Source organism: Triturus cristatus, chromosome 5_1 (assembly GCF_964204655.1).
Source record: "Triturus cristatus chromosome 5_1, aTriCri1.1, whole genome shotgun sequence".
Taxonomy (NCBI): Eukaryota; Metazoa; Chordata; class Amphibia; order Caudata; family Salamandridae; genus Triturus; species Triturus cristatus.
The window spans coordinates 341,862,203-341,888,053 of NC_140587.1; positions in this window are offsets into that span (position 1 = coordinate 341,862,203).

Sequence of the window (25,851 nt, forward strand, 5' to 3'; positions counted from 1 at the left end):
CTTAAGGGTTTCCCAAACTAAACCTATAAATTCCCCATCATTCCTATCCACGCTCCCTGTATGTGAGCCCTCAACCTCTGCCTCAGTGGCCGTAGGGTCAGTCGAGAGAGCAGAAACTAACCCCTCTTTGACTCCCTCACAATGTGGTTGTTCCCTGGACACACACCCTCCAATAGGATTTAAAACCGGAACACTAGTCGAATTTAGGTGTTGTGCATTCGCAATTTTGGCCTTCTTACGACAGTAAGCAGACCGAGAGGTGCATTTTCTTTTAGAATGGTGATCTTTACTAATAGTGCGCCTAGATGGAAACATTATAGAGATGGAATTATTAGAACTAGCGTCATGCCTAGGAGGAATAGTGGGGGGATTCACTACGCTATCCTGAATCAATGGCTCTAAAGTGGGGGGTAGTGGAGGAAAAGTCGGGGAATGATGAACATCAACTTGTGTAACTACACAATGGGGGATTACTGGACGCACCGGGGTAACCGCAGTGGCTATATGGCCCAGGGAGGATTTTTTTGACAAATCAATTACCTGGGACAGTCTCCTGGCAGATGCCAATTCCAGGGAAACACGAGTCTGGAGTTTGGAAATTTCATGGTCTATAGCTGTGTTGGTACGAGTAATAAAATCGTCCATAGGACCATTGATTGGAGGGCCGCCGTTTGCGGCCTTACTCCGTGTTAACCTGGTAGACATAGCTTACCAACCACAACAACGACAACCCCCTGACTTAACTGTGGGAATCAAATAATAAATAGTATGGCAATTAGGCTCAACACAGAACTGTTGGAATAAAAAACGAAAGAGGGTAGCCCCGACCAGACCTCGCAGACCTCGAACGGCCTCAAACGGCCCGCTCTTTGCCCGGTCTTCGCCCTGGGCGCGTCCCGCTGGCGCGTCAGAGCGGGAGTCTTATGCTGTCGTGAGAGCAAGGAGAGAGGCGGGGCAGGGAAGAGGAGTCAGGTGTGCAAAATCAACTAGCCAGCAGGCAGGCACCCTGGTCCTCGCAGTCCCGGTCTTCAGAGCCTCTCCAGCATCCTCCCTGAATGCAGCAGAGCATCCACGCCACTCGGGGGAAATCAAGCAGGGATCAGGGCAGTTCCAGAGTGCACAGGTCAGTGGCAACGAGCGACACCCACGCAGCGGGGGCCGCGAGAAGTTATATAGTGGCAGGAGGCGGGGCAGGGAAGAGGAGTCAGGTGTGCAAAATCAACTAGCCAGCAGGCAGGCACCCTGGTCCTCGCAGTCCCGGTCTTCAGAGCCTCTCCAGCGTCCTCCCTGAATGCAGCAGAGCATCCACGCCACTCGGGGGAAATCAAGCAGGGATCAGGGCAGTTCCAGAGTGCATAGGTCAGTGGCAACGAGCGACACCCACGCAGCGGGGGCCGCGAGAAGTTATATAGTGGCAGGAGGCGGGGCAGGGAAGAGGAGTCAGGTGTGCAAAATCAACTAGCCAGCAGGCAGGCACCCTGGTCCTCGCAGTCCCGGTCTTCAGAGCCTCTCCAGCGTCCTCCCTGAATGCAGCAGAGCGTCCACGCCACTCGGGGGAAATCAAGCAGGGATCAGGGCAGTTCCAGAGTGCACAGGTCAGTGGCAACGAGCGACACCCACGCAGCGGGGGCCGCGAGAAGTTATATAGTGGCAGGAGGCGGGGCAGGGAAGAGGAGTCAGGTGTGCAAAATCAACTAGCCAGCAGGCAGGCACCCTGGTCCTCGCAGTCCCGGTCTTCAGAGCCTCTCCAGCATCCTCCCTGAATGCAGCAGAGCGTCCACGCCACTCGGGGGAAATCAAGCAGGGATCAGGGCAGTTCCAGAGTGCACAGGTCAGTGGCAACGAGCGACACCCACGCAGCGGGGGCCGCGAGAAGTTGTATAGTGGCAGGAGGCGGGGCAGGGAAGAGGAGTCAGGTGTGCAAAATCAACTAGCCAGCAGGCAGGCACCCTGGTCCTCGCAGTCCCGGTCTTCAGAGCCTCTCCAGCGTCCTCCCTGAATGCAGCAGAGCGTCCACGCCACTCGGGGGAAATCAAGCAGGGATCAGGGCAGTTCCAGAGTGCACAGGTCAGGGGCAACAAGCGACACCCACGCAGCGGGGGCCGCGAGAAGTTATATAGTGGCAGGAGGCGGGGCAGGGAAGAGGAGTCAGGTGTGCAAAATCAACTAGCCAGCAGGCAGGCACCCTGGTCCTCGCAGTCCCGGTCTTCAGAGCCTCTCCAGTGTCCTCCCTGAATGCAGCAGAGCGTCCACGCCACTCGGGGGAAATCAAGCAGGGATCAGGGCAGTTCCAGAGTGCACAGGTCAGTGGCAACGAGCGACACCCACGCAGCGGGGGCCGCGAGAAGTTATATAGTGGCAGGAGGCGGGGCAGGGAAGAGGAGTCAGGTGTGCAAAATCAACTAGCCAGCAGGCAGGCACCCTGGTCCTCGCAGTCCCGGTCTTCAGAGCCTCTCCAGCGTCCTCCCTGAATGCAGCAGAGCGTCCACGCCACTCGGGGGAAATCAAGCAGGGATCAGGGCAGTTCCAGAGTGCACAGGTCAGTGGCAACGAGCGACACCTAGGTTGTATGTTTAAATTTTTAAAAACATGTTTTGTATTGGTTCAGAAAAATGTGTTCCCACAGAACATTAGTTTGGATTTGCTGTTAGGTTTGAAAAGTCAAGCACTCTTGCTCTTTGGATTTGAAACATTGTGTTCTGAACTTCTGACCTCTCTGCTCACTCCAGTGTTCCATGACCTGTTGCTATGGTAGCAGGTAGAAGTCATGTTGGGGGAAGGGATCATTTGGAAAAGGGTTGAAATTTGCAACCAATAGAAATGTGTGTTTCCATTTGAAAAAATGTGGGAAGCACTGTGATTTGAAATTAACATGTATATGTGTGAAAAAAGAGAGGGAAACATTGCCATTGACTGGTTCTGCTGAGAGGTGTACAGTTCAGAGATTCTGGCTCTGATAATCTGCTGTGTGAGTGGCACATTTCTTTCCCAACTAACTACTTTTAAAGGTGAGTTATGAATTTGAGAGGGGATGTATGTGGTGTAGTTGGATATAAATAATAGAAATGTGAAAATTCTTATAAAGTTGTGTTTTACATTTTATGTTAAGGAAGATATTTAACTGCCTTGAACATGTCAGATAATATGGAGTATGTCTTCACCATAAGTTAAGGTGTACTGGTATCAACCCAAAAAAATATTTTGTGCCTAGACTCACACCATGAGTCTGTCTGTACACAGGAATTTTTCACAGAGATTTAATTTGTGTTGCTGTTGCTCTGTTTGAATTGCACTAGCAGGAAAGGGGCAGCTTGTTTTGAAGAACTATGATGGTTAGCATTCAGCAGAAATCACTTTCTCACAAATGAGAGGCAAATGCAAACACATTTGAAAATAGCATGGTACATTTTGCTAGCACTTTAAAAGTTGTGTTTTACATTTTATGTTAAGGAAGATATTTAACTGCCTTGAACATGTCAGATATTATGGAGTATGTCTTCACCATAAGTTAAGGTGTACTGGTATCACCCAGAAATACTGTTTTGTGCATAGAATCACACCATGAGTCTGTCTGTACAGAGGCATTTTTCACAGAGATTTAATTTGTGTTGCTCTTGCTCTGTTAGACTTGCAGTCGCAGGAAAGGGGCAGGTTGTTTTCAAGAACTGTGATGGTTAGCATTCAGCAGAAATCACTTTCTCACAAATGAGAGGCAAATGCAAACACATTTGAAAATAACATGGTACATTTTCCTACCACTTTAAAAGTTGTGTTTTATATTTTATGTTAAGGAAGATATTTAACTGCCTTGAACATGTCGGATAATATGGAGTATGTCTTCACCATAAGTTAAGGTGTACTGGTATCACCCAGGAATACTGTTTTGTGCCTATAATCACACCATGATTCTGTGTGCACACGGGAATTCTTCACAGAGATTTAATTTGTGTTGCTGTAGCTATGTTTGACTTGCACTAGCAGGAAAGGGGCAGCTTGTTTCCAAGAACTGTGATGGATAGCATTCAGCAGAAATCACTTTCTCACAAACGAGAGACAAATGCTAACACATTTGAAAATAGCATGGTACATTTTCCTACCACTTTAAAAGTTGTGTTTTATATTTTATGTTAAGGAAGATATTTAACTGCCTTGAACATGTCAGATAATATGGAGTATGTCTTCACCATAAGTTAAGGTGTACTGGTATCACCCAGGAATACTGTTTTGTGCCTATAATCACACCATGATTCAGTGTGCACACGGGAATTCTTCACAGAGATTTAATTTGTGTTGCTGTTGCTCTGTTTGACTTGCACTAGCAGGAAAGGGGCAGCTTGTTTCCAAGAACTGTGATGGATAGCATAGAGCAGAAATCACTTTCTCACAAAGAGAGGCAAATGCAAACACATTTGAAAATAGCATGGTACATTTTCCTACCACTTTAAAAGTTGTGTTTTACATTTTATGTAAAGGAAGATATTTAACTGCCTTGAACGTGGCAGATATTATGGAGCATGTCTTCACCATAAGTTAAGGTGCAGTGGTATAACCCAGGAATACTGTTTTGTGCCTAGAATCACACCATGAGTCTGTCTGTACACAGGAATTTTTCACAGAGATTTAAATTGTGTTGCTCTTGCTCTGTTAGACTTGCACTCGCAGGAAAGGGGCAGCTTGTTTTCAAGAACTGTGATGGTTAGCATTCAGCAGAAATCACTTTCTCACAAATGAGAGGCAAATGCAAACACATTTGAAATTAGCATGGTACATTTTCCCACCACTTTAAAAGTTGTGTTTTACTTTTTATGTAAAGGAAGATATTTAACTGCTTTGAACGTGTCAGATATTATGGAACATGTCTTCACCATAAGTTAAGGTGCAGTGGTATCACCCAGGATTACTGTTTTGTGCCTAGAATCACACCATGAGTCTGTCTGTACACAGGAATATTTCACAGAGATTTAATTTGTGATGCTCGTGCTCTGTTAGACTTGCACTCGCAGGAAAGGGGCAGCTTGTTTTCAAGAACTGTGATGGTTAGCATTCAGCAGAAATCACTTTCTCACAAATGAGAGGCAAATGCAAACACATTTGAAATTAGCATGGTACATTTTCCTACCACTTTAAAAGTTGTGTTTTACATTTTATGTTAAGGAAGATATTTAACTGCCTTGAACATGTCAGATATTATGGAGTATGTCTTCACCATAAGTTAAGGTGTACTGGTATCACCCAGGAATACTGTTTTGTGCCTAGAATCACACCATGAGTCTGTCTTTACACAGGAATTTCTCACAGAGATTTAATTTGTGTTGCTCTCGCTCTGTTAGACTTGCACTCGCAGGAAAGGGGCAGCTTGTTTTCAAGAACTGTGATGGTTTGCATTCAGCAGAAATCACTTTCTCACAAACGAGAGACAAATGCTAACACATTTGAAAATAGCATGGTACATTTTCCTACCACTTTAAAAGTTGTGTTTTACATTTTATGTAAAGGAAGACATTTAACTGCATTGAACATGTCAGATAATATGGAGTATGTCTTCACCATAACTTAAGGTGTACAGGTATCAACCTAAAAAACTTTTTTTTGCCTAGACTCAAACCATGAGTCTGTCTTTACACAGGAATTTTTCACAGAGATTTAATTTGTGTTTCTGTTGCTCTGTTTGACTTGCACTAGCAGGAAAGGGGCAGCTTGTTTTGAAGAACTGTGATGGTTAGAATTCAGCAGAAATCACTTTCTCACAAATGAGAGGCAAATGCAAAAACATTTGAAAATAGCATGGTACATTTTCCTACCACATTAAAAGTTGTGTTTTACATTTTATGTAATGGAAGATATTTAACTGCCTTGAACATGTCAGATAATATGGAGTATGTCTTCACCATAAGTTAAGGTGTACTGGTATCACCCAGGAATACTGTTTTGTGCCTAGAATCACAACATGAGTCTGTCTGTACACAGGAATTCTTCTCAGAGATGTAATTTGTGTTGCTCTTGCTCTGTTAGACTTGCAGTCGCAGGAAGGGGGCAGTTTGTTTTCAAGAACTGTGGTGGTTAGCATTCGGCAGAAATCACTTTCTCACAAATGAGAGGCAAATGCTAACACATTTGAAATTAGCATGGTACATTTTCCTTCCACTTTTAAAGTTGTGTTTTACAGTTTATGTAAAGGAAGATATTTAAGTGCCTTGAACTTGAAAGATATTATGGAGTATGTCTTCACCATAAGTTAAGGTGTACTGGTATCACCCAGGGATACTGTTTTGTGTCTAGAATCACACCCTGAGTCTGTGTGCACACAGGAATTCTTCTCAGAGATTTAATCCGTGTTGCTCTTGCTCTGTTAGACTTGCACTCGCAGGAAAAGGGCAGCTTGTTTCCAAGAACTGTGATGGTTAGCATTCAGCAGAAATCACTTTCTCACAAATGAGAGGCAAATGCAAACACATTTGAAAATTAGCATGGTACATTTTCCTACCACTTTAAAAGTTGTGTTTTACATTTTATGTTAAGGAAGATATTTAAGTGCCTTGAACTTGAAAGATATTATGGAGTATGTCTTCACCATAAGTTAAGGTGTACTGGTATCACCCAGAAATACTGTTTTGTGCCTAGAATCACACCATGAGTCTGTCTGTACACAGGAATTTTTCACAGAGATTTCATTCGTTTTGCTCTTGCTCTGTTAGACTTGCACTCGCAGGAAAGGGGCAGCTTGTTTTCAAGATCTGTGATGGTTAGCATTCAGCAGAAATCACTTTGTCACAAATGAGAGGCAAATGCTAACACATTTGAAATTAGCATGGTACATTTTCCTTCCACTCCTACAATGGGTGAGGTAGATCCTACATGTTCAAAACTCCAATTAACCTTTACCACACATGTACTCTTACATACATCTCTGCAGTCTTCATGCAGTTCTACAAGAGTCCATGCAGATCTGTGTTGCACCTGACAATACATGGTCTCCAGAAGCACGCCCTTAGCACACAGACAGGTGCTTCTCCTGCACTCTCATGCTTACTATTCAGCTCTGTGTGGTATTTTAGATAGCAGTGTGTAATGCTAACACATTCAACGTCACCAAGGCTCATTTCCATTGCTCTACTCTAATCACTCACCCTGTAACACATGCTGATGGTCTCAAGTAGCTGTTAGAACATGTACTCTTTTCCGCCTCTTTAAAATATGAGGAAAATGTGTCCGGCTGCCATAGTAATTATGACTTACTCTTCCACGGTAGTAAATGTGCTTTGAAATTGCCAAACTAAAATCGTTTTTTGCCTAGAATCACACCATGAGTCTGTGTGCACTCAGGAATTGTTGTCAGAGATTTAATTCGTGTTGCTCTTGTTCTGTAAGACTTGGAGTTGTAGGAAAGGGACAGGTCATGAGATAGGATTTGAAAAGCTCTGAAAAAAATGGTAATGTATTAAAATTACATAAAGGTATTTTTTATTAGTTTCTTTCAGGTATTGCTGAACAACAGTGAAATTAATTAAAGATGCCTATAAAGTCAAGAAAGAGAAAAGAACAGCAACAACATCTATATTTGAAGAAAACTGGACCAAAAAAAATAGTTGAAGAACCTCATGTTGGAAAAAAGAAAACGACTTCTGGTAAGCAGACTAAGGATTTTAAAAAAAATATCTTCAAACAAAGAAAAAATGTTACGAAAATATGCACTGCAAATAGTGTTTCAAGTACAAAACAACAACAGAGTTGACAAAAAATACGAAAAGCCAATGTTGAATCAGAAGTAAGAAAGAGTTACTTAACACGAAAAATAGATTTTAAAAACATTCGTAGAAAAATGTTTCAGAGAAGAGTGATGTTAAATTTGCTAAAGGATGTGAAAAAATATAAGAAGAAAACCAAATTTTATAAAAAAAATATATATTGAAAAAATTGTTTCTAAGGCTTTGGAAATAAAATGAAAACTATTCATTTATATTTGAACAGGGTGCATAGATTAGAAAAATTTGTATAAGCAATGAAGTCACAAAGCAAAAGGAAAAGAGTAGTGAAAAAAATAACTTTTGTAAAGTGTTCTTAGGAGAATGGAAGCATAGTTCAAGTACTGAGCCATTTTTTAATGAAGAGAGTTATCTTCAAAGTAATAGTTTGTTGCATGCAGTTGACACCAATGGTCGAGCTTATGAAGTTAAAGATGGTTGTGTAATGGAAAAGGAGAAAATGGTTCCAAGAAATGAGGAAGAAGTGTTAGCTGATGAGGTTATGGGGAGACGTCCTAAAGCCCCAGTGTACACTTGGAATTGTAGTAGTATTTGCACTGTGCGACAGGAATCTATTGATAAATTACGTGACTTCCTAAGAGAATATCGTAAAAAGAGTGTTAAACAGAAGATTAAGGTGCTTCAAAGACTAGACCCATGCAGAGTGAGAGAGAATACTGGTTTGCAAGGACATTCTCTTGCTTGTCTATCTAGGAAAGTTTGCCAAAGTGTTTTTCACCATTTTAGGATGCTGGCTGTTCATCATACTGAAATGAGAAAGTTTGTGAGAACATTGTATTTTGCTAAAAGTCCAGCACTAAAGTTAAATGAGTTGAATAGTGCTCTGTTCCATGGATCTGTATCAGATGTAGTGAAGGTTACTGATGATATTCAGTTTTGTTACTTTGGTCCAGAGCAAGAAAGTGCAGGAAATTACACAGTTATTGAGGAAAATGTGGAAGAGAATGTAGAACCCACTGTTAGTAAAACATTTGAAGATCAAATGACAAAATTTACAATCATCTCTAATGAAAGACCAAATATTACTTGTATTTGTTGCCGGAGAAGCCATTATAAAAATCAAACAAGGTATGTTGATCGCTATAAAAACAGTGAAAAAGAAAATAATACTAAGTGGATGGATTTTGCTACATATTTATTTCTGGAAAATTGTTTTGATTTGGGTGAATATCACCGTATTTGTAAATACTGTTATAACAAGTTAGAAGAAAATAAAATGCCAGCAAGATCTGTACATAATAATTTAGAATTGGTTGAAATTCCTGCAGAACTTAGTGATTTAAATACATATGAGTCTATACTCATTCAATGTGTCCATCCTTTTCAGACTATAGTTCGTATGGAGCCCAAAACAGGTAAATTACCTCCTTCGGATTTACAAAGAGGTTTAAAAGGAAGAGTTGTCTATTTGTCATTGGATTTGAAAAAAAATATGGAAACAATTGATGCAGATAGATTGGAAACTGAACCATTAGTTATTCTGGTTAATGGAGTACCAACAAAGAATAAGAAAATTTGGCAGGAGCTGGTAGATGTACGAAAAGTACAAAGAGCAAATTTATATTTGAAAAGAAATAATAAATGGTATGAAACAATTTATATGGATGAAGATGAAGAAGTTTTACTAGCAGACTCAGGAATACCAGCTGGGCAAATTGAAAAAGTGGATAAGTCAAACGAAGAAGAAATTTATGAACATTTCAGCATACATCCTCTTCATTCTAAAGAAGTTATGGGAAACACTATTGATCTGTTTCAGATGAAAAAAGCACAAGGAAGTCCTGTGAGTGTATGGGAGGAGAGCTTGGAAGCTCGTTGTTTTCCCCAGCTGTTCCCTACAGGAAAAGGTGGACGATATGATGAACGTCCAGTACAGATTCCTGCTACTGAGTATCGGACTACAAGATTATATGCAGAAGATCCAAGATTTCGTCAAAGTATTCCTTATTTGTTCCATCTTTTATTTGAAAGTGACTTGTCTGCACTATCTTATGCAGTAAATCACATTTTAAAAACTGGAGTACATCTACATAATGTGTCTGCAAAGGATTTTATGAACAAAGTGCAACAGCAAGATGATCATTTGGAATCTCAATTGATAAATTTGATGGCTTTTCAGCGAGGAACTAATGAATATTGGTACCGACGCCATGGAGAATTGAAATGTATGTTACGGAATTTAGGAACTCCTACATGGTTCCTTACCCTAAGCTGTGCTGAGTACGCTTGGGATGATTTACTGGACTTTCTTCGAGAGGCAAATTCAAATATTGAAAACATCCAATACAAGACAGCAGGAGAATTGTGCTCATTGGATCCGGTTATTGTTTGTAGATATTTCAATCATAGATTTGAGGCTATGATGTCCTTCATCTGCAATAAAAAATATCCACCTCTTGGAGAAGTTGTGGATTTCTTTTGGAGAAAGAGTACCAAGCAAGAGGTGCTCCTCATATTCATATGCTGTTGTGGATCAAGGATGCCCCAACATTTGGAACAGAATTCTGATGATGCAGTTTTATCATTCATTGAAGAATATGCAACATGTGCTATACCTAAAAGCACAGAAGAAAAAAACTTAAAAGAGCAAGTTTTACGTTTCCAAATACATCGGTGTGGAAAATACTGTCGACGAAAGTACAAGAGTAAAGATAAATTCTACACAAAATGTCGATTTGGATTTCCACGACCTGTTCTTTCAATAGGAAGAGTAAACAGTTTTATGTCAGCTGTGCGACATACTATTGCAAGAAAATCGCCTAAGAATACCTACAACCTAAGAAGAAAAGAAGAGTCAAAATATATAAATGACTACAATCCAGTCATTTTATCCATGTGGAATGCTAACATGGATATACAGTATGTTGCTGACAATTCTATTGCTGTTGCTCGGTATGTCGCATCTTACATCACTAAATCTGAGAAAACGGAATTGAAAGAAATGTGGGAAGAGATTTCTCATGAGAAGACTGTCAGTAAAAAGCTATACAGTTTCAGTTTAAAGATGTTATCGCATCGAGAAATTGGATCCTACGAATGCTCAGATAGATTATCATCTGCAAGTCTGTACTCCAAATCCAGAAGAATAATTTGGGTAAGTTTAGGCCTTGCAGGAATGAGAAATCGGGTACTGAAATCTGTTTGAGAAATTGAATATTTAGCAGAGAACGAACCTGAAAGTACAGACATTTTAAGAACAAACATGTTGGACACATATTACCCACAAAGAAGTCATCATCTTGAGAACATGTGAAGTGCTGCAGAACTACATTTATAAACGGAATACCACAGAAGACATCAGCAATGGAAAATATAAAGTCACTGGTGAGGAAGGATGTTTGGTAAAACAAACAAAAGGAAGTTTGATTAATCACCGGAAGCTGAGTTGTGACACTACTGACAAAAAGGAATTTTACTACTTGGCACTTTTACAGCTGTTTAAACCATGGCGTTCAGAGGACGAACTACTTGGAGATTTTCAGAGCTATGAAGATTCCTTTAATGCTTGCAAAGATAGCATAGAATGCAGTACTTTCTCAACTTATGTTCAAATGTTAAATGAAGAAATTAAACAAGAAGCAACAATTGCAGCTGAAGTAGCTAGAGACAGTTCTCAAGACAGTCAAAGTTCTGGGACGTTCAGTCAAGATCCTCTAGGACAACCAATCGTAGAAAATGAAGCTGCATTAGCCATGACTGAAGTCGAAACAGCTATGAATCAAGCTCAGGAATATTTAATAAAGTTACCAAATATGGAACAACAACTGAATGATGAACAACAACAAATTTATGAGGAAGTCAGAAAAAAAATAAATCACAGATTACTACATGAAAATAAAGAGTGCTCATGCACATCGTTTGAACCAATCAGAATCTATGTGAGTGGACAAGCCGGAACTGGAAAAAGTTTCTTGATTAAAGTAATTAGAAGCTACCTACAGCACAAAACAGATTCAACTTTGTCTTGTGTTGTTACTGCTCCAACTGGGTTAGCAGCATATAACATAAAAGGAATTACCCTCCATCGTTTGCTAATGTTACCAGTAGAGCACGAGAACAAAATACAATACCACAAGCTAACAGGAGAAGCATGTTTTGAAGTTGCAAGAGTATTGAAAAAAATGAAAGTTCTCATCATTGATGAGGTAAGCATGGTATCAAACTTAATGCTTGCCTTTGTGCATTTAAGAATGCAGCAAATTCTAAAGACAAACTATGACGTGCTATTTGGAGGAAAACATGTTATAGTTTTTGGAGATCTTCTGCAGCTTACTCCAGTTAAAGGACAACCAGTTTTTCAAACCCTTACACATGAAGACACGAAAAAGTGATTAGGAAGTATAGGTAATGTGAATATTTGGACATACTTTGAGTACAAAGAACTCATTACCAATATGCGGCAAGCCAATGATGAGGATTATGCAAGTATTCTCAAAGATATCAGAATTGGACTACTCACAGAACATGGCAGAAAAGCTTTATAGAGTCGATTGCTATGTAATGTGTTTCCAACAAAAAAAATAGTTCCAGAGAAAATATACAAGAAAATTGCTGGAAAAATACTGTAATCTGCTTAATGCCAACACTACATGAATGCTCTATATTCAATCAAGAACTTTTGAAATTGGAAAATGAAGAGATTGTCAAACTGGAAGCTGTATATAAAATACAACATGAGGGAATAACTATGATATTGACCAACAAATTGACAAGTAAATTGGATTCTCTGGAGAAAAACATCTCAAAAACAGCCGGTTTAGAAAATAATCTTTATGTATGTATGAACTGTCGAGTAATTTTAAGACGTAATTTGGATGTAGAGAAAGGTTTAGTGAACGGAGCTATGGGTAAAGTTGTGGGTTTTGTTAATTACCAGAAAAAAGTTGGAATTGAATTTTTAAAAATAAAATTTGATCAGATTGAAGAGGTTAAAGACATTTGTGGTTGTTCAGTTCGTTTCTTGCTTGTGAAAGACTTATATGTACGTAGGAAGTAGTTTCCGTTTTCTCTAGCATATGCGGTAACTATTCACAAATCTCAAGGATTAACTGTAGATAGTGCATTTGTAAACATTGGATCTACTGTGTTTAAAGAAGGTATGGCATATGTTGCTTTGTCACGCGTGAAAAAAATATCTGGTTTATTCATTATAGACTTTGATGACTCAAAAGTACGTGCTGATGCAAACTGTGTAAAGGAGTATAATAGATTAAGAAGAAGCTATGCTCCTCATTTAGGTCAGTATCCTGTGTTTGAAAAACGTGTTGTTTGTCGGAAAAGGAGATTTGAGAATATCTGTAATGAGGATGTACAGAAGAGAAAACAAAAAGAGAGTGATGTGACTGCAAGCAAAAAGAAAAAGGACAGTGTTGAAATTTTGCAAGAGCAGATAATAGTAAATCATGAAAAAAGATTCTGTTCTCTGCTGAGTCTCCTTTATGAGAAGCTGAGTAATGATAAAACTAAAATAGAAAGTGCTTCTGATGTTAGAAATATTTTAGATGTATGTTCAGGATGTACACAGTTTACTCAAAATGTCCAGCAAGATGCACAGGAATTCTTGATGTATATGCTTATGGTACTAGAAGATGAAGGGGTAGAAATGGAAAATATGTTTGGTCTCTCTTATAAATGGGAACATAGTTGTGAAAACTGTTTGAACACATGCAGCTCTAATGTTGATTCTGAAAGGTTCATATATTTAACATTACCAGAGAGTAAATCAGTGACTTTTAGTAAATTAGTTAAAGATGCCAATCACAACATGGAATGTTCTCAATGTAAATCAGACATGTTTTCAACGTTATTTTTAAGTAAATATGGACAGTATCTAATTTTAACGATGCAACGTTGTAGAGCTGATGGTACAAAATTGGACACTTTAATAAAGAAGTTTACAGGACATCAATTATCAATATCTGGAAAAACTTTTGTTGCAGTTGCAATAATTTTTCATGATGGACCTTCTATAACTTCTGGTCATTACACAGTTTATCTTAAATGTGAAAAAGGATGGACACTGTGTAATGATTCTCAATTGATTTTCAAGCAACGTTTGCCTTATGATTTACCAAATTGTTACTTAATTTTTCTAAAACCAAAATTTTAGATACAAATTGCACCATCTGAACAAACCATTATTGCGATTTTATTGGATTACCATTGGATATTTCATCAAAAAAGAATTAAAAAATTACCATTTGGCCTCCTGGAAAGGTAAAAATTTCTCTTGTGGACTTCTTTGACAGATAATTTTTTGGTGTATGTGCTTAAGCAACAAGATTTACAGACGATATTTATTGCAAAAAGTTATTGTTCTTACATGATATTTTTATTAAATATGTTACAATCCTAAAAAGGTATGTTTTACTGAGAAGAGATTCTGGGCTTTTTTTAAACAATCTTTCAGATTGTAAATTTTTTTGCCCGCTGTTAAGTGATGAATGCAATTGGTTTCACAATTTGCAGTGAAATTCAATATATTCTGAAAACAGCAAAAAAAGGGCAAAAAATTACTTTGTTAAATATGAAAATATGTTTACTGTATTCTAAAATGTATTATTAAATATTAATACTTTTTTCTTTTTTTTTCAGATCGAGAAAGAAAATTTAGGAAAATTAATCCTTTTTTCTAGCATTTAAAAAAAACATGTATTTATAATTAATTTATTTTGTGGGTCAGGTAAGTTTGAAATATCTGTATTTCTCACCCCTTTACTTTCATGCTCCCTTTTTTTCACTTTTCCTCACTCTGCTTTTCTCATTCCCCTTGTGGTCCCTCAAAGACCATGAAGGGTGAAAAAAACATTTTATTTTTTTTTAAAAATGATTAAACAAAATAAAAAAAATTTAAGAGGTAAGGTGACTCTAAAAAGAGCTGTTGTGTTAATACAGGGACAGAGGAAGGAAAGAATGGCAATATTATAAGGTGCCGCACTTGTGCTGCTGTATCTTATTCTCTATAAGGGTAATACTGGACTCCCCAAAAGCAATAAGAGCGTAGCAAGTATTGCACCTTATATGTACACTCTGAAACCGAGGGTAAATGTCCAGAGGAGCAGAAGAGGGTGACGCTCCCACTGCAGAGGAAGTGCTCGGCTGAGCTGCCGATGATGTACTCGGCTGAGCTTCTGCGGATGTGCTCGGCTGAGCTGCTGGAGGGGTTGCTCTAGTAGCTCGAGCAAAAGTCGCAGGATGTACATCCCTAATGTGCCTGAACATAGTGAAGATACTGAAAGAGTACTTCTTCTTAGGATCTCCTCTAGATAAGACACGCCAACAAAGTTTGCAGGTGACTAATGGAGCATTGACTTTCTTCTGCCCCTCTGGAAATGTAAAATATTGCCAGACAAAAGAATCTTTCTGTTTCCTCCGTCTCTGTCTGATAAGGCTCTCCTGCTCACTCCCAGAAGATGATTGCTGCTCTGCCATTGTATCCCAAAAACAGTTCAGCTCCTTCTCCCAGGGAAACAGAAGAAATAATGAGGGGAATGGGTGTGGTGTAGGAAGTTTCTGGAACTGAAAGTACTTTAAACCAATGAAAAGTGTTGTTTCTTAATCACATGACTTACAGTGCGCGCAACGTACGCTTACGTTGCGCGCACGGTACAAGCACGCATGCGCGTACGTAAGACGCGCGCATGTGCATACGGTGCACGCACGTACGACGCACGCGCGCATGCGCATTAGGGGCATGCGCGTAAGGCGGGTGCGCGTACGACGCACGCGCACCGTAAGCTTACGGTGCGCGCACGGTAAAAATCCCTTTAAAAAAAAAAAAAACAATGTTTAGAGGGTTGTAGAAGATATTAAGTATGCTGTTCAATTATATCTAAACATTTTTTTAAAAAAGGTGAGCCATCCCATATTGCACGATACATTAAATCAATAATTATATACATAGGTAGCATATTGTAAAAAAACAAATATAAAAAAAAATTCAAAAATTTGCATTTAAAAAACCTTGCAAATTCACTGAAAAAACCATAGGTTTGAAACACGTTATAGTTAGGAATTAGCATTTAAAAAACCTTGCAAATTCACTGAAAAAACCATTGGTTTCACACATGTTATAGTTAGCTCAACATTTCGTTCATAAAAAACCAATGAAATTCCCCCGTTATAGTTAGTTCAGCTAACTATAACTCGCGCGCCAGCAATCCACTGCTGATGATGTCACATATTACATCACTCATGACATGGTCAGTGACATCACTCATGACATCAGTGATGGCATCTCAAATGACATCACTGATGACATCACTGATGGCATCATCCATTGAGTATGTGTTTCTGAACAGTTTTAATATGTTTAATATATATAGGGAAAGGCCTGTTGAAGAATGAGTGGGTGTACAGCTGTGTAAATGGATGATTTTCTGTGGTGTGTAACTGACTCTATAAGTGAGTCATTAAATGTATCTTACTGCAGACTAGTGACTGAAAAAGTTAAAGAAGGGGGTGGTCCAACCTATCAAACTAATACAGTGGAAAGAATTGAGATATCGGAAGGTGACGTATCGGATGGAAGTCTATCGGATGCATCGACTTCGGCAGTATATTCCAGCATCAATGTAGCTCACAAAAAGTCAACAAATGTTTTAGCCCAATTTCACATGATGAACCAGGGTCGGACAGAACAAGTGCTCGTGCAGGGGGCTCAGAGAGGGAGAGGACGCGGAAGCAGAGGCAGAGGTACCGGAACAAGCAGGCAAAGAAGAGGAGAAAAAAACAATGTAACAACCCCCATGGGAATGACGACAAGGGGGAAGAAACAACAAGTATGACTGTGGTCAACCTCTCCCATAGAACAATGACAACGGAAGAAACGAAACTACTTGCACTGGGTCTGTCTTTTTGCCCAACTTATAACTTGAATTTTGCGCAGACTAGAATAGATTTGTTTTAATTTGCGCGTAAATTGAAATTGAAAAAATGGTTTGATACAAAACATGTGACTGATGAGATTGCCTCACAGAGGGTAACTGTAAGCAATTTAAATGTTGATGACATTGAAATCTTGAATATTTTAACTTCCCAGCATGATCAGGAAATTGGAATGAATAATGTGATTACAGATTTGCAACAATACGATATTGATGGATATGTAAATCCAGGAAGTGGCTTTAAACCAAAGTCAGTCTTCCTGCCACAGATAGAGTGTGATGCGATTGATGTGTTCAAGAGGGGAGTTTTAAGTGATCTTAAAAAATTGCGGTATAAGAAGACTGCCTTTAACCAAAAAAATCTGACTCACGAACAAATGTTAGTCATTGACAGTTTAAAATCCGACTCAACCATCGTAATAAGACATTCCGATAAAGGGGGTAATGTCGTGATTCTAGACAAACATGCTTATCTGGAAGAGGGCCATAGACAGCTGTCAGATAACAGGTGTTATAGCATATCAGATAAAAGCTCTATATCTAGATCCAACAAAGAATATGGGAATATGCTTGGTGAGTGGCGTGAAAGGGGTCTATTAGAATGGGAGGAGTACAACTACCTAAAATGTCCCTACCCCAAAATCCCTATCTTATACCTACTTCCGAAATTGCATAAAGATCCACTCAACCCGCCAGGTAGACCAATCGTGTCTTCAATTGGTTCACTATTGGAGAATACATCTCGCTTTATTGATTATTACCTGAGACCATATGTGGTCGCTTTACCATCGTATTTACGAGATACTACACACTTTTTGACCATCATAGATGGCATACACTGGGAATTGAACTACACACGTGTAACTTTAGATGTGTGTAGCCTTTATACCAACATCCAACATGAGTTTGTCTTACAAGCCATAAAACATTACCTCAAAATGCGATCTGTATCATTATTGGGACACTCAGAGATGATTCTGACCATGATCCAGTTCTGTTTGACAAACAATTACTTTTTGTTTGATGATGTCGTCTATTGCCAGTCACAGGGCACAGCCATGTGCACCTGCTTCGCCCCCAGCTATGCCAATTTGGTCATGGGCTGGTGGGAGGAGATGGTGGTGGCACAGATGGCATAATTCGATCAGTGTGTCCTGTGGCCACGCTTTATTGACAACATATTCTTCATTTGGAACGGAGATAGTGACTCCGTTAAAATCTTCATTGCAAAACTGAATAATAATTGTTACAATTTGGCCTTTACAGAACAAATCAGTACTACTGAAATTGAATTTTTTGATATTCAAATTGAAATCAAGGACTGCGGCATGCATACCAAACTATTCCGTAAAAAACCTGCATGAAATAGTATTTTAAGTGCGTTGAGTTCACACCCAAAAAAACTGATACAAAGTATTCCGTTTGGCGAACTATTACGGGCCAAACGAAATTGTAGCTCTGAGACGGGATACCAAAAAGAAAAACAGACTATGATACAACGATTCAGGGAAAGGGGCTATGGAAAAAGAACGATCTCTGAGGCCTGTAAAAAAGTAGAGGCAGTTACACGGACTCAGCTATTACATCCAGATAAAAAGATCAAGGATACAAATACACTAAGATTTATTACCACCTATTCGGGGCAAGCAAGGGATGTAAGGATGACACTTAAGAAACATTGGCATGTGTTATTAACTGACTCTCATCTCAAAAAACATCTAAGTAACTGTCCTCAGATTACATTCCAGAAAAATCGGTCCTTAAGAGATGAATTAAGTCCCAACTTGGTAACTAGTATGAATGGATCGAAACAGAGTGGCAGAGCAGGCTTTCGATGCTGCAGGAACTGCAAAGCGTGCAGTAACAGCATTGATTGCACGACACTGAACATTTTCAGCAGTAAAAATTAATTTGTGATTAAAAAATCTCTGACGTGCAATACCACCTATTGTGTATATGCATTAGTCTGTCCTTGCAGTAAGGCCTATATAGGGAGCACAATCCATCGTGCTAAAAAACGAGTACTGGAACATATCAGGGCTATCTGCCACAATAACAGACAATACCCGGTAGCACGACACTTCTTTGACACTCATATACAGAATGAGAAATTTCTCAAAATGGTAGTCATTGATGCTGTCGGAGAAAATGTCCGAGGTGGAAACAGATTATTAACTTTACGTAAGTTGGAGTCTAGATATATTATAGATCTTGAAACCATGGCCCCCTTGGGTTTAAACTCCAATGAAGAATTGTCTGTACATCTGCATAAGTAAAAATGTAGCTGTGGAAATACTGAATTGAATGATTTTAGACAATCAGATTATAATTAGGTCTTTTTTTGTTTTTTACTTTCAGGTTTTTTGCACTTTTTCTTGTTGGCTGGCTATCTAAACAACCTGATATCATGATATTCCGAGGAGATAATAGCATTAATTGATGATACATTATGGACTTGGAAGAGAATCTCCTAATGTGACCGACTGTTGCATATGGATATGGACACAATATAAGTAACTCTGTTTGGTGACTAATGCCCACTTGGGCAGGATTTAGATTTAATTAGATTTTTTCCAATGACGATTTTTTCTAATGCCATTTTTTGCAATCAGACATTGTATTCACAACAGAGGTTACTATGCCCACTGAGGCAGGATTTAATTTGATCTAATCTGATTTTAATGAAATCTTTGCAATATAGACATTGTGTTCATCAACAGTGGTTACAAATGCCCACTTGGGCAAGATTCAAACTCGATCTTCATTTCAATGAAATTTTCGTAAGAATGTTTACAACAAAGGTGCATTATTTATCAGGATATATGCACATTGACTGTCGATCGATTTTGTTTGTTTTTTCATTTCTGTAATTCTCCCCTGAAATATGCACAATTAATACAATGATAGTAATTGAAAAGATAATAATGTAAGACTACATATTACAAGATGGCCGCCGTTTTCACATGGTTATTGGAACGTTTTTTGTCTGTCTTTTATGTTTTGACACTGCATTTAAAATAACGTGCAAAAACGCCTGTCACATAGCGTGATCAAGGCGAAAGATGAAACGCGTTGCTATGCAGCCTAAAGAAACCCTTTGCTGCAATTGCCTTTGTGTCCGTAATATTTCCATAATTCGAGAAGTAGTGGAATAATAGATACAGGGTTTCCGATAACCTGAGTGCGGACCGCCCGACTGACAGCCTTTTGCCTGATCAGACTCTTGTTTTGGTATACATATATATATATATATATATATATATATATATATATATATATATATATATATATATATATATATATATATATATATATAAGCAAACCACCATCCTGAAGTAATCGTAGTTTTGATCACATCAACCAGGTACGGACCACAGCGTGGATATTTAATTCTTCATTTTATTTTTCAGATTCAAAAAAAGTGCAAATGCGAGTGCAGAAATCAATACGAGCAAGTGCCCAGCATGACGCGTTTCGACTGCACACAGGCAGTCTTGATCACATGACGCGCTGGACCTATCAGTGCACATAAATAGTGAAATTCAAATTGAGCACATGATTCAATTCACCCAATTACAGAAATCAGAGAATTAGCATATAAAACCGGTTTTGATGATACTCCCCTAAAGGGTAACACATGTTAAACATAAATGCAAAACAAATAAAGTATCGAACAATGATAAAAACATAGTGCTTGTAATTTGTTCTAACTAAAATCTTCCGTAACCAGTCTGCAAGAATTCTTTTCAAATATTAGAGCCAAGATTACTTACATATTTCATAATGAAGAGTCTCAGTTGGTATAAATTTCCACATATAGTGTAAGTAACCACAATCACTGGCCTAATTAAAATATAATCATGGATCTAATTCCGTTTACATGGTAAATCGTTATGTGCAAAATTGTGCAAAAAAGTGATCTAGTGCTAAAGTGCATAATAATAGAATTTCAGTCAAAAAAATGTGAACATACAAATATAGCAGCAGATAATCGATGTCCCTTAAGTAATCTCCTCATCATAAATCATTCAGTTAATTTCATCATGTTAAGTTGTCTTGTCCCACTCTTCAGTTTTAATACCCAGATGTATCTAATGGCGAAAAAGGAAAAAAATAGATTTACAGATATTTGCAAGCTAACGATCATTTACTCAATTGAGACACAGTGTCTCAAATTAATTAGAGTTAGTTTTTAAATCAATTACAAAACAAGATAGCCGGTCAAGGTCCCATGAAACTTAAAAACATTTGAGGAAACCTCAAATAAAATCAAGTAAAATCAGGGATGTAAATCATTGCTTATTCCTAAAACAAGTCATAGACCAATGTGGGTATTCAGAAGATATAAAATTATAACATTAGCTGCCATCAAGATGCAATGCATTGTTTTTCAATAAAATATATGATAAATAGAATAAAAACTGGATAAGATTCCCCAGGCTTTGAAACCGGCCATAGCCACTATCACCACTTAAAAGATCTAAAAAAATCTTACAAATTCCAGAAAACTTTAGTCATAAAAAAGCAGATAAAAGCCATTTGATAGTTAATCTGGGATCTATAATACCATTTTGAGTAATGTCAAAAGCCAGTTATTCATTAAAGAAAATTGTGCAAATCATCGCTGTTATTAAGTCCATTTGGCATTTTAGTGTCGAGTAGCATAATAAATTCCGACTCTACTTGCCTCAGTCTTTTTTCTCTGTTGCCACCTCGAATATTTTTGGGCACTGCGCTGATAACAAAATATTTGAGATCATCAAGATTATTGTTATGTACAAGTTTAAAATGTCATGCCACAGGATAATTAGAATCAGAATTCACCACTGCTCTAAGATGTTGTAAAATCCTGTTAAAAACTTGCAATTTTGTGCTACCTACATACAATAAATGACAGGTGCATTCCAGAACGTAAATGGCATAATCCGTTGTGCAAGAATAGTGTCCTTGTATTTTAATAGGTTCTCTACCAAAAGCAGTCATATATTCAGTAGTATTTTTGCCAAACTTGCAAGCACGACATGAACTGCATTTAAAAATCCTGATCTCAAAGTGAGCCAAGTATTAGAGAATGTCACTTCAGGACTGTTCCTAACTAATGCATCTCTCATAGATGGAGCTCTTCTGAAAGTTAGACTGGGAAGTTTTGGCAAGATTTGTGACATTGTTATGGCAGACCGAATAATTGGCCAATTTTTATAAAGAATCTTGCGAATCTGTCTCTCCTGTCTGCAAATTTAGTAATCAATCTTATGTTCTCCATAGATTCAATAACTGTTGTATTCGTGACATTTTCAACCTGGACAATTGTCGGAATTTCAGACTCTTCCAATGTCTCACAGTTAGCACCAATACTATTCGCCTTGTCTTTCGCTTTCATTAAATCTGTGGCCTTATATCCTCTTTGTAAAAATCTATTGAAAGCCTCTTTCTGACACTCTTCAAGATCCCCCCTATGGCTACAAATGCGTTTTATTCTCAAAAATTCACCAAAGGGGATACTTCGTATCAGGTGTTGGGGATGTGAGCTGCTAGCATGTAATACAGAATTTCCTGCCGTAGGTTTCCTATGTAGTCTGGTATGGATTCTATTCTCTTTTATATATATTTCCACATCCAGGAATTGTACTTTTTCATTGCTGATATCAGATGTAAATTTCAAATTTAAGGCATTGTCATTCAAATCATTAATAAAATCAATAGCTGTCTCAGGTGAACCTTTCCAAATTAAACAAACGTCATCAATGAACCTCCACCACTGGAGAACATGCTGACCAAATCTATCTTTATGAGTGCTTCTGAGGACATGCTCCTCTCACCAGCCCACGTGTAAACACGCGTAGCTGGGAGAGAAGCATGCCCCCATAGCCACTCCGCGTAGTTGTTGATAAACCTCCTTATTAAAAAGGAAGTAATTACGAGTTAAACAAATTTCCACCATCTTGATCAACATCTTATTATGTTCATACATATGAATGCTTCTTTGATCTAAGAAGTGGCAAATTGCGTTAATGCCATCCTTATGATGAATACTAGTGTACAGTGAACTAATGTCCATCACAATCAGTAGATAGTCCTCGTCCCATTTGACTGTTTTTAGTTTAGTCAAAAAATGACCGGTATCCCTAATAAATGAAGGTAGATTTTCCACAAATTCATGTAGGAAGTGATCCACGTACTTGGACATAGCCTCAAGTAAACTTTTATGCGCCGAAATAATCAGTCTTCCAGGCACTGGTGTCAGATTTTTGTTCACCTTAGGGATAAAATATAAGAAAGGAGTCAAAGGATGGTCAGTTTTTTAAAAAACTGTGCTCATTTTTAGATAGTAGACCAACACGCCTCCACCGTGCCAGTTCACCAAAAACAAATTCTTTATTTTGCCTTAGTTCCTGAAAGTTTGCTTTCCTATAGCAATTAGTGTCATTTAAATGCAACCCTGCTTCTTCCATGTACATATCTCTTGGCCAGAGAACGATATTCCCGCCTTTATCGGCTTTATTAATGATGACTTCAGTGTGCTTTTTAAGTTTGCAAATAAGTTTAGTATTCTGAATTTCAGAGTGGTTTCTTCGCAGATTTTGTTGTGTGACTTCCCTATTTAGTTTTTTCAGATCTTCCACTATGCAATCACTGAAAACATCTATCGCGTCCTTTGGCATCATGGGAATGAAGGTAGAGGGAGGTTTAAATGGGCTGGTTGCTGGCATGTTACATATGATACCTGCTTCTAAAAGATTCTCCTGAGTAACGCTTACTTGTGAATTGTTTGTTTCTGCCAAAGTTTGAACTGCAAGAAGAGTATTCACATCCGCAGCCTGCAAATTTGAACAAAACCCCTGTGCAGTGCTATTTTGTAAGGCAGTATTAGCAGCTTTATTTAATTGAAAGTGTTTCCTTAACTTAAGCTTTCGGATGAATTTGAAAACCTCAACCCTTGTTTGGGTATATTTGAAACAATTTGTGGGACAAAATGACAAACCTAAAGCCAAAAGTTGTTTTTCTGTGACTGACAATGTAATTTCCGATAGGTTGATTACTGTGTTATCATCCCTTTCATTTGGTACCTGATTTATTTCCTTCTGTTGTAATTCTTCCTGCCTCTTCCTCTGTAGTTTGTGTTGCCGCCTCTGTTTCCTCCGTTGGTTCCTTCTGGTCCTTGTTGCTGCGCTTGATTGCATGTTCTTAGAGTTTGCCGGCGGTCCTCCACTAAAAAAGAAAGCTCTTCTCCTGGCGCAAAATTAGTTGGTACTTGAGGCGTCTTATGTGCCAAACTCTCATCCGATTCATTACTACTGTCAACACTGCTTATTTCAATAGAAGAGAAGTTATTATTTAATGATGTACTACATGTAGCCGTGTTACTTGTGTTGCTATCATTTGTTAGCGCTCGTCGTTTTATATTGTCAAATTTCCTCGAGAACGTGAAAACGCAACCAGTTTCATAATCGCGCTTATCTCTAGCAAATTTAAAAACTTTTCTTTCCTTTATAGATTCTTCATGTTTTTTAAGCCTTGCTGTGATATCTTCCCTTCCTTTTTTAATTTGATCTTTCTCTTCATTTTTTTCCAATAGTATGTTGACCTCGTCTGTCTCTTTAAGGATTTCAATCCGGTCGATCTCAGCGTACTTTATAAGTATCGATACCATATTCATCGATGCGTCTAAGTTATTCGTAGCCCATTCCTTTAACATTAAGGGATTTGGATTTTCAAAGGAGGGTGCAATCATAACTCTGAGACCCCGTGGAACCCGTCCCACCTCTTTATATTTTTCCAGAGATTTCTTCTCCCACCATTTTGTCATTTCCACGCAATGCAACTTCTCTAGCTTTTTCAATAAAGTTTTAGCATAGTTATTAGTATTGGGGTTAAGGTCGTTTATTCCATCTGTTCTAGATGTTACAACTTCAGTAATGTTATACAGAGTGAGAGAAAGAGATAGATAGATAGATAGATAGATAGATAGATAGATAGATAGATAGATAGATAGATAGATAGATAGATAGATAGATAGATAGATAGATAGATAGATAGATAGATAGATAGATAGATAGATAGATAGATAGATAGATAGATAGATAGATAGATAGATAGATAGATAGATATAACCTAATTTCCACAGAAAAAGTATTTCCTGACTTGCCTATAATTTTGGCATCGTCAAACCCCACCATGGCATAAAAGCATTTATTTTTTAAATGTTGCCACAAATTCGCGATAGTCACAAATTTGCAGCAAAAAAAGCAAGCTTGCTTTTCATTAACCCCTGGGTGGGGTATATGAGAAGGGGGCACATGGGGCCCTCCTCCTAGGGCTTAACAAAGCCCTGGGGACTGCCACCTCCACAGGGTACTTTAGATTATTAATGCGGGCGGGCCCACTGGGACTATTGAAACAATATGGGGGGCTCACATACCCCCCGCCCTCGGAACCGCCACCTCCCTGGGGCCAATTTACATTATATGGTGGGGCCTCATGGACACTCCTGCACTGGGGACCACCACCTGCCTGAGGCACACACTTTAATAAAAAGTAAAAAAACAGCTGGGAAGGCCCTACACCCTCCACGGCAGCCTTGGGACTGCCACCTCACTGGGACTATATGCCATAATAATGCATGGGGGGCTCTGCCCACACACACAGCTCATGGGACGCTGCCTACCCGGGGCATACATGCACTAATGAATGGGGTCAGTTGCAGACCCCCAGGGACCCCTACCTCTGCAGGACTATATACAAGATGTGAGGGGGGCCTTCTGGAGAAATGCATGGCCCTGGGGACTAAAACCATTAAGAGACAGCTCAAGCAATGTCCCCGGGTGTCCATGTCTTTAGGTGCTCAACCCAATAAAAATGCTCTTGCTTCCATATAGCAGAGAAGAATTTCTTTTGGATAGAGGGAGCTGCATGTTTGCAGCTCCCTCTGTCCAAAAGCATTGCCGGATCCCGCAGGAGGCAGGAAGTTGGCAGGGGCCGGGGGCCTTCAGTGTCCCCTCTCGGTCCCCAACAAGGTGGCCATGCCTAGGGCGATGGTGTCCCCCGGGCAATATCAGCCCTGGGAGGGTGGCCGTGCTGACCTACTCCCATGTAAAAAAATATAAAGGCCAGGCCCCGGGGGACGAGGACCCTGGGACCAAAATAGGCCTCGGAAGGGGGGCTGCTTAGCCGCCTTCCGAATTATAATTTTCTTTTTTTTTTAA